Below are 11,060 nucleotides of genomic sequence, written 5' to 3' on the forward strand. Positions count from 1 at the left end.
CTTCAGACGTTATAGGGCAGGAGAAAGAGGAAGAGTTTGCCTGTTGCCCCGGTCCTCTCAGAGACCGCAGAAGAAGGCCTTGCTATTTCTCGTTTCCCCGCCCGTGTGGCGGCAGCGTTACTGATTGTCGTTATTAAAGCGGGAATCTTGTATTGGAGGCTCCCTTTCATTGTAGTTGAGAGGCCGGTGGAAACACCGGTGTGGTAGAAATGAGCTGGTTTGTTGGCCAGCCTGGAAACTGAAAAGAGTGGGTTAGTCACAGACGGGGTGGCTCGATTTGGGCGTTCAAAAGGTGTGATTTCCTGTGGTTTGGGAGCCGAAGACGACCCGTTACTGCTTCCTACATGCGACGCTTTCGCGTGTACAGTACTGTATCTTGCCGGTTGAGAAATACGCCTTGAGTGCACACGCACATATTTTATGTTTCACAAATGGTCCCCTCCGCAGACAAAGACACAAAAGGAGAAGGCTGCTGAAGACCGCAGTGCTATATGGTGGGGATTAACCAGCGAATACTGCATAATCCTACACGTCAACTCAGGAGTAAACTCGACTAAATTCAATTAAAATTACTGGGGGGAAATGGTAAGGATTGCAACCAAAGGCCCTGAATCAGTTGCATAAGGCGTAGCTTGATAGCTGGTTTGCTCTGAAACTTTGGAAGTTTTCTTCTCCCTACACGAGTGCAGGCGTGGGGTGGAGAAATTGTTTTCTGGCAAAGGCCCCTGCATAGTCGCTTGGAAAGTTACTTTTGAAAATAATCTTGTCACACAATTTTCTCATAGTTTGACACCTTATTTACTTTTTTTAAAAAGCCATCTAAAAAGTAAGAAAATTGCCTAACATATGAATAAGCAAGAAAAAGCAACCTGTAAACAGGAATTATTAAATGAAAAAAGTGCTGATCTTACTTCCCAGTAGGACCATTAAGTACTGCTTTGTCCTTGCCCCCTTCAAGCGAAGTATGACTTCCAGGTTCTTCTAACTACCCCTGAGAGCTCAGGTTCTACTGCAAATTAAGTATTTTAGGATCAACCCAGATTTTGCTGCCTGGAAGGGGGAAAAATGAGACCTTCCAAGCACCCCACCCAAGTCAAAGTGTCAGCCAAATAATTTTACCACACATGGCTGAATCACCATCCCCACCTCACTCTACTTAATGGCACTGTTTGGATTTCAGTAGAACTGCCCAATCTTATCCTCCTGAAACATGAGTCTATGTCATGTTTACATTGAATTAGGTTTCACTGTGCTTAAAATAATTAATTCCAAGAAAGAATAGCCAGATTCCAGTCTCCACAGCTTTTTTTTTTTTTTTTTTAGAATTTTTAAAGTGTAACTGGATAGATGAAATTTTCAGATTACATCAGGAAGTACAGTATTGGTTATACAAAGGATTCCAGCTAATTATGGAAGATTAGTTGGATTATGTCATCTATTGAAGTGAGAGCAATGGAATGCAATTCATTAATGCATGCATGTGGGAACAAATGAACTTATTTATCTACAATTAGAAGCTGGAGAGAAATAGGTTGTTGAGTTACTATTGGCTCACAAGAGAATCATGAAACCAGTAGATTTTGCTTTAAGAAGGGCAAAAAAGTTCAAGCAGGGATTTTGTAGGAGTGCATAAGAACTAGCAATAGTGCAAGACACAGTGGAGGTCCCAGCAAGAATACCATGCCCAGTTTTAGCCATCTGTGTCGAAGGATGAATTAAAGTAGAAAATAAATCAAGTTAGAAATATAGAGAAATAAAAACATATAATCAGATTTATCTGTGCACTTGAGAAAAGCAGTCATAAAAAGTCTTTGAAAGATGAACTGCTGGATAGCTCAGTGGTTTAGGTGTTGCAAAGCTAGAGGTTGGGAGTTCAATTCCCCACTGACAGGCTGGACTTGATGAGCAGCAGAGGGTCCCTTCATGCTCTGCAGTTCTAAGAATAATGTAATAATAAATGTCTGTAAATGTCATACAGCAACATATACTTGGCAGAAACGTAAGGCTCCTGTGAGACCCAGGGCGAGAGCAAAGAGGCACTCACTGGAGTGCTGTCCATTCCACGTGTAGAGAGGGAGGTACAGACCACACTGACAGACCCACCAAAAGAGACTATTCAAAAGGGAACGATAACCGGGATTTGGAGGAACAAATGTGCAGGATAACCGTTGCTGTTCAAATCCCGGCCGAGTTGGCAGGAATACCAAGGACCAGGAGGGGGGAGATTGAAGCGGGTTTGGTGGAAACAAGAAGGAGGGAAGATCCGATACCCAGGGGTTGAGAGATGGTTTGGGTACAAGTCCCATGTTCCAGGAAATGGGAGCATGTGTGGGTGCTGAGAGGAGGCTGACTTTAGCAGAAAGAGGGGGATCCCTCAAAGGCCTTCATATTGGGGTGAATCAGAAGCAAGAGAGTGGAGAAGGTTAAGGGAGGAAAGGGAAAGAGTTGAACAGGAGGAGAGAGAAGAGAATGGCGAGTGGAGGAGACGAAGAGGAGGGTTTTTCTACACTACAGGACCCTGGAACCCCTTTCGAGAGACCAGAGAGTTCCGAGATGACCAGGCGAATGAGGATGAGACCACCCCACTCCTGGATGAGAGAGCCAATGAACTGCTGAGGGAAAATGAGGTTCCCCTCTGGACTGTACCCTGGGGTAATGTTGAGGACTCTAAACTGTTTGAAAATGAAGAATGGGCACCCCCATCCAACCCATTGGCGATGGAAGACAAATTATGGAATGACTTATTTTCATAAGGACTTTTTGTTGAATATTCCAATAAACCTGACCTCTAATTTGAAATTGATGATGACTCGTGATTTTGTTGTGGAGACCGTTAATCCCAAGATTGAACACTCACAGCTCCAAAGTACCAAGTCTGAAATGCTGTACAATACCCCATCCTGTCCATAAATCTTAAGGCCAATGTAATGTTAAATATGTGTGAGTACCACAGTCCCTCCTCAATCATGGTCTCTACTGTGTTTCCCTGAAAATAAGCCCTACCCTGAAAATAAGCCCTAGTTAAGTGAAACCCTGCCCTCCACTAGGGACTCACCGGGATCCTCCCAAGCCCTCAAGAGAAACTTAAAACTTCTTGCCCTCCTCTCCCACTTCCCTCGCTGGCAGAGGGGCTGGGCAGCCAGGGAGGTAGCAGCTGTGTGCCTCCAGGAATTTGCTCCTTGGCTCCTAAGTTCCCAACGGCAGTTTCCCCCCTCCAACGTCACCCAGACGAGGCTAACAAAGCACAAGGTTGGAGGGGGAAGATGATTTCGGAGCTCTGGCCCCCACCACCCAGCCAGCCCCCTTCCCTGCCTTTGTTTTCCCCCTCCCCTCTTTCTCCTACCGTAAGTCTTTTAACCCTCCTCTTGTTCGGCTCCCTCTTTGGTGCTGCTGGTAGGGCCAGGTGTTGAAGCAGCCGCTGCTCTTTCCTTAACTGGGCTCTCCAGCTTCGGGCCCTGGCCCCTTCCATACCAACACCTCCCTCTTCACTGCTCCTGTTGTTTCCCTCAAAACAAACCCAGCGCCCGCCAGCCCCAATGGGAGCCTCAGCCTGGGCACCACCACTGGAGCAACTCGAGCCACCACCATGGCACCTCCTGGCAGCGGCAGAGGCACCCCTGGAGGAAGTGGCACCAGGTACATTTAAAGAAGGGGAAGGAGAACGGAAATAAATTAATAAGAAGAAATAAAATTAATGATAGTAATTGAATAAATGCAGATTATTGTTCTGGAGAAAAAAATAAAACATCAGCCAAAAATAAGCCCTACTGTGTTTTTTTTAAAGCAAAAATTAATATAAGACCCAGTCTTATTTTCGGGGAAACATGGTACAAACTCCAAATTGCTGGAACTGTTAGAACTTTATTAAAATTGGGAACCTACAAGAAAGGGAAGGGTGCCAGCTGACTTGAGTTGGCTCCACTGGCTTCCCCACATCAAGTGTAGTCTTTGTCTGACCCTGAGTTCCCATCACTGTGGTTGGGCTGCTCTCATTCTGTTGATGGCATTGGATCTTAAACACAGCCCTAAGCCAAACTTCAGTGAAAGTTTGTAACATCTGCTGCTCACTAATGTCTGGTTTTTCCCAGTTCCTCCTTTCTGCTGTCGCCTCTGGTGCTCCTTCTGGGCACTTGCATCCACTGTGTGGGAGCTGAGGCTGGGGGCTTTGCTAGTCACTGAGGTCTCCACAGAGTGGTTACCAAAGGGAGAGAAGCTGGCGGGCTGAAGACCAGTGCTCCGCCACATCTCTTCCTTTGGCCACTGGGAATTCCATGCATCCCCTTGTGTTCCTCCATGGTTTCTCCCCACTCTTCTCTCTCTGACTCCACTGAATCCATCAAGCTGGAACCCCCCCTTCTTCCTGCTACTCTCCCTTCTTTACCCCTGCCCCCCAACAGTTGGGCCCAGTCCCCAACCCCGCCACCTCACCCAGCTGGAATCTATCATCCCCCAGCTTCTCCTTCCTACCTGGAGCCTGCCTTTTCCTGTCTGCACCTTCCTGGCACTTGGGTGCCAGAGTTACCATCAGGCCCTCAAGAGGTCTGGGGTCAGGGCAGACAGCCTGCTAGGGGCACCAGGAGTGAGTGACCCCTTACAATATGCTTTATAAAATGTGCCCTTGTTTTTACCACTTTTATTTTAAAGAGAAAACACAGGAAAGATCCTATCTAGAACATAAGTTCTGATGCAGAGATAGGGCTCTGAACTAGTTTATTAATATCCTCTTCCTACGGTTATATCAGCAAACCTAGTGAAAAGTACCGTTCATAGCTGTTCTTCTCATATCAGCCCCTAAAATGCTATTTGCATTACTTATCCTTTCTACACTTTATTTAAATACAGTACAGTAATTCCTTTCTGATCAAATGCCACCTAGGTGAGGAAAATATTTAAAACCGTAACAAAAACAATAAGCTTAAAATACTGTAGTAAATGATCGGACAAAAAATGCTGCACGTTTTAGTGTATAATGTGAACAAGTGAAAGGTTTGTGCTTTATACAGAACATATTTTGTGATCTATACATGGGTTATTTATTTATTTTATTTATTTATTTATTTATTGCATTTATATGCCGCCCATCTAGACAATCAAAGCACGTTTTTGCAATTATCTTGCTTCCTTTTATCTGGCCTCTGTGACATACAGTGGACCCTCGAGTTACAGATGGCTCAACTTACAGACTTTTCGAGTTACAGACTTCTCTGGCCGCAAAATGTAGGTTCGACTTGCAGCTGGAGAATCGACCTACAGACCGGAAAAAAAACCAAAATGGAACCAAAACGGACGGTTACGGATTAATCTGTTTTCAATGCATTGTAGATCAATGGAAACTTGACCTACAGACTTTTCGACCTGCAGCCACAATTCCAATACGGATTAATTCCATAAGTCGAGGGTCCACTGTACACTGTTTTGAGCAGTCTGCAAGAGAGTGAGTGGATGTTATTATATCAGGACAGCCTTCTCAACTCTCTGTTCTGTAATAGAGTTAACCCAGAATAGTCATTTATTCCTGGCCCCTTTCTCACAAACCTAAATGCCATCACCTCTTTAATATACAGTAATCAGTAAGGGCGGCCCAATCTTTCCTGCTACTCAGAGAAGACAGCAACCCCCACAATTGCTATGTCAAGAAAAAAAATGTTTCCCACCATTGGAGGGAGTAGCATCTCTGCACAATTCCACACGTACCACCATCTCTACTGAAAAGACAAAGAAGCAGCATGGCAGCAAACTATTTTTTAAATTTTTAATAGCTCTAAGGAGTCCTCTTAGAGCCAAGGCACAATGGGAAGGCTATGTAGGGAAGTTGCCTAAATCCATCCAACGATTTAACTGGTATTGGAGGTGAGCGAGAGGAAGCAACACATTTGCCTCCCCTAGAACTCTGCCACTGAAACAATGGTCTTAGTGTTTATAACAGTGTGCTGGCCAAGGTTTCTGAGAGCTGCAGTTCAAGAACACCTGGGTTACCCAAGGTTGTGAACTACTGCCCTAGACAGTTCAATTACCAGGATCTTGTTTTTAGAGTCCATTCAGTCTTGCCTGAACCAGCACAATAGAGTTGAAGTCCTGAATATCTGCAGGGCACCTAGTTGACTACTCTGCTAGTAATGAACACTTATATTGTATAAAAATAAATTTATGTTCCTGCATGCTACTGGAAGAGCTTTGTCACCAAATCTGAAGAAGTAATAGAATTCCCACATTTTGTCTGCATGCTGTAACATTTCAGTTTGACTTGATCTGTACTGAAATGCTGACGTCTATCAACCACCATCACTAGCATGTACAGTAGTTTCTATGGACGGAAAAGAGCAGATATGGATTAAATGGTTTTCAATGCATTCCTATGGGAAATGCAGATTCAACATAAGAACTTTTCAGCTTGAGAACCACCTTCCAATACGGATTAAGTTCTTAAGTAGAGACCCCACTGTATCCATTGGTTTGCTTCTGATGTAGCTTCAAGACAAGAAACGTAGACACCTGGGGGAAATTCCATTTGCGAGTCTCACTTATAGGTGATTCATTAAAACAACAGCTGAAGTGTAAGTAAACACTTGTGTAAATGCAAATGATTCAGCTGATCTGCTCTAGGTGGGACTAGCAGTTGAATTTGAGGCTTTACATCTGATGTAAATTCTAAGAGAACTCAAGAGAGTTCACATCAGTGTGACTTTGTTTTTAAAATGGCCCACCCCTGTGCAGATAAGTTTTTGCAAGTCTTAGAAACAGGATTAAAGGACTCTATAGCTATGATTAGTTCAGTAATGCAAACAAATAACATTGAAACAGTCCCCTGAAGCCCTTCAAGCAGCTAAAATTGCAGGAGCTCAACAATAAAGAAGAGACTTGACCTAAGAGATTTTTTAAAAGCCATATTGTGAATATACCATTCAAAGTTTTCTTGAATTTTTATTAAAGTTTACAAAGGAAGTATGGAGCTAATGTTTTATAAAGTTAAGGACTCAGCCTTATTTACTTCAACAAGGAAGTTATGGATATTGTTCTTAGCACCATTCTCCCTAAATAGACATTTTTATTGAGATTTCCACAAAGATCTTCTCCCCTCTTTTTCAAAAATTTCCGGGGAGATGTGATGAGTTTTATATTCTTTTGCTGCTCTCTGACAAGGTTTCTTACATTACTAGTAAAGTGGCCAAATACTGTGCAGCTGTTATAGATTGTTGCAGTTTCCTGACCACGTGAGGTCTTTGAGTGTCGCCGCCCTTGTTAGAGATTTCTTGTGTCATTTTACTTTCTAGGAGAGTTGGGGTGGCATACTGATGGCTATATTTGTTCCTTAATTGCATCTTATATTATGTGATTGGTGTGATGTTTTAAAAGCTTTTATACCGTTCAATGCAGCTAGCTAACTTAGAATTTCTTTCTTAACTTTAATGTCTTAAAAGAGCCAGACGGTGCATTGATGGTGACATGTCTTTGTCCAATGTTTTTCAGTGTTATTTGATATTATGTCATTGTGAAGGAGTAGGACCCAGTGTGCCGTCCCCAGAAGAAGAGAGCCCGAAAGACACGAGTGGCTGTACTGAAGGGATTCTGGTAGAGATAGAGTGTGAGGAGGAGCTGCAAAGGAGACCTACTGAAGTGTGCCTGGTGGATGAGGGAGGAGCCGAGATGGACTTGATCATGTGGGAGGAGGTGAAAGGGGAAGGAGAAATTGCGCGGGAGTTCAGTTGGCTGGGGGAAGGTGAGCTGGGTAGATGCATCAACAGAGGGGTGCAGACAGATTGGCTGAGAGACGCAAGGAGCCAGGCGGACGGGACCCAAGGATTTCCAAACCTACTGAAAGAAGGAGGATTGTTGCCAGAACCTCCTTTGACTAGCGGTCGCGGTAGGACATATGAGCCTTTGGAATGGAGGGTCTCGGTCTTCCCGGTGGGCTACCATGGTGGGGGACGGAGAGTTATCCGTCCGGGCCCCGAGTTCCAGCAGAAGCCCCCAGAGGGGGATTGTGCCCGCCATCCCTGTTGTGGGACCATATGCGCCGTCCGGAGTGCGCCCTTAAGACCGTTGAGAGATCACGAGCGGTTTGGCCCGGCACCTTGGTAGACGAAGAGACCGGTCCACCGGTTGTTAGACCCAAGAAGTATACTCTGTTGACAGATGAAGCGTTGAAGGATCCGTTTGATCCAGTGGAATTAAGTGTGCACGCGAATAAAGTTGGTGTTTCTCAAGAATCGGATTCGCCTCCGCGCCTTTTTCCCGCCTTTACCACACAACCCCCCCGGCTAAAGACGAACCTTGTCACAGTCATTTTATCTGAATAATCTATTTTTATCTTCCCAGTCAATGATCACAATAAATAAATACAAATCCTCCCTATATAGTTGAATATGTTTGCATTGTAGTATGCTTTTACTCTGTTCCAAAATCTACCTTTTTGTATTAATGCTTTTGTAATGCGCGATTAAAACAGTGTTTGAGAAAACTGTTGGCATGGCACCCTCCAAGGGTCTCGTAGCACCTATCTTGCCCAAATGATCACAAGGGGATTTGGGAATAGAGTAGTCAGTGAGGCTTCTCTGCCCTTTTGACTCTCTGACCTCTTCTTCCTCCTGCATCTTCATTGGGCGTCCAACCTTTACTCTCACTCCCTTTACTGTTTCTCTAAGTAGCAGACAAGCAGTTGTTCCTCTTCTCTGTGCCTTCTAGGACACATGTCTTATCTAGTTAGGATTAGGATTTAGGCTTTTCTGTCTCCAATTAACGTTCTTAATAAAGGCTGTTTGTTTCTTTTTAACTGCTTCTTATGCTTTATTGTGGGCCTGTTATGAGACTGACCACCCGAATTGCTATGCAACACTTAGCCTTTTTACAAGGATTTTTCAATATTTTTCTTGCTTCTCACCTTGTGAACATTCACAGTGAAAACAAGTGCCACACTACGGTCGTTGTTTTTTGTTTTGTTTTGCTTTATAGCCTTTTTGGTATCCTCTTATCCATTATGTTCTTTAACATGCCTTTTTCTTACACCGCAACAAAACACTAGTTATTCAATTCCTAGTGGCCGCATTAACTTTCTGTTAACTTGACCATTATATAAATCAGGCTTGTCCAACCTGCGGCCCGAGGGCCGCATGCGGCCCAGTGCAATTTTTTATTTTTAAAGAAATTCCAAAGTTTCAAGTTACACTGTCAGCACTTGCGGAATGTGGCCGGGGGATGTCACAACAGCAGAGAGAGAGAGAGGGAAGGAAGGAAGGAAGGAAGGAAGGAAGGAGTGGGAGGGGAGGGGACAGGGGGGCTGTGTGACTGCATTGCGCTGTCCCCGTCAATAGGTGGACCCCCTCCCGGCCCCATAAAGCCGCCGGAGTCAAAGTTGGCAGCCTCTGCTGTCTGAGATCGCAGCTGTCGGTAAGCGTGCTTGGAGTGGGGCTGCGGAGGATGGCTAGGGCTGCCCCCCCATGTGGCCCAAACCAAATGTATGTGCAGCCCAAACCAAAGTTTCATCTTCTAATGTGGCCCAGGGAAGGTGAAAGGTTGGACACCCCTGATAGATCATTATGTAGGGTAACACAGCCTCAGCATCCAGGAAGACTGAACAGGAAGGTCACTGCTTTTCCCTTCCTTCAGCCTGGCTCTCATATCCTCTACACCAGTATAGGGGGGGTTGCTAGCATTATGCACCTCCTCCCCCAAATGCACCAACTAACAAAGAAGGCTGGTATAGGGCTGCCCAAATACTGATGTAATTTAGAATAGTGTGCAGATTGTTTTGCTGCTTCTTTTGTTCAACAATTGGGAGTAAGATGTTGTCGATAATCTGTTGCAAAGTACAGAAATTTATCAGTAGATCCAGATCTGCTTTTTACCTACCCTTCCTTGGTATTCCAGCTTTAACTGCTGCGTGGAAGTAACTTAATTTTTGTATGATTAGAGCTTCCTCTCTTAAGGGAGACATGTAAAATTTCCACTCTTCAGACATTCCTAGCAATTACCACGCCTTGAACTACAACATTCAGTTCTCTAGCTTTTCGAATAATTTCAGATAGTACCTTTACTACTTAGTTTTAAAAGAGGTGGAAAAATGTCCTACTTCCCTAATCATGAGGGTGTCTTGGCCTATATTTTCTGTCAAATGTCAGCTTTCTGGGTGGTTAGTTTGTTATATTTTTTTCCAGTTTCCCCACCCTTTAAGTAAGGGATTTAAAACTGATGTTAAAGATCAGTGTGGATCCCATTTGTCCAGCATTTAATACTGAACACAGTTTTATTATATTGTTAGTTATGTTGTATGTGCACTTGGACACTTTTTTTGTTGTGCCAGCTGCTATATAAAAGCTATTTCCTGGCATTATTCCATGGCTAGTTTACACTGTAACAGATGGTGCAAAAATGCATTCACATATTGCTTGTGCTATGGATCTCACTCTGGTTGTAACAGACTTAGGAAAACAAAACCGTATGCACAATCCATCTTGTTACTAACTAACAAAAGGGAGGAGGAACTAGACTTTAAAATTTTTAGAGGCCCTAAGAGATGCTGCAAATAGTTGTCATTTTATTCTCCTATAGGGTGAGCCCTGATTTCATGCTAATTTTGGTTTACTTACCACTGGTTGTTACACCACTTCAGTGGTCAGTCTTACCCTTTGTAGCATGCTTCTGATGGCCTCTTTCTTTTTTTGGATTGGTGGAACAGAAAAGATATGTTATTGTGATGTCACAACCTCCAGCCAATTAACAGCATGCAAAACTAGCTTCTGCTGCAAATCAGATTGATGTGCTTCCCAGAGTTGAGTCGACAAGAACAGAAAAATCTGATCATGACATGATGAGCATGCTTCCTGAACATATTGCATATGATTATAGAACACGATGTCAAAAAAATAAAACATAGAAGAAACTAGGTGAGACAGTGTATCATAATGTTCCAAATAATAGATTGTGAAACACCAGGTTTCCTGGTTTCAAACCCATAGATAAGAATATTGTCCTAAGAACCCGTTAGATAAGGCACACCGATCTTTATGTGGGCTTGCAGCAGGAAAAAAAATGAAACAGACTATCAGTTATGTTAGCAAAACAGG

Source organism: Pogona vitticeps, chromosome 2 (genome assembly GCF_051106095.1).
Source record: "Pogona vitticeps strain Pit_001003342236 chromosome 2, PviZW2.1, whole genome shotgun sequence".
Classification (NCBI taxonomy): Eukaryota; Metazoa; Chordata; class Lepidosauria; order Squamata; family Agamidae; genus Pogona; species Pogona vitticeps.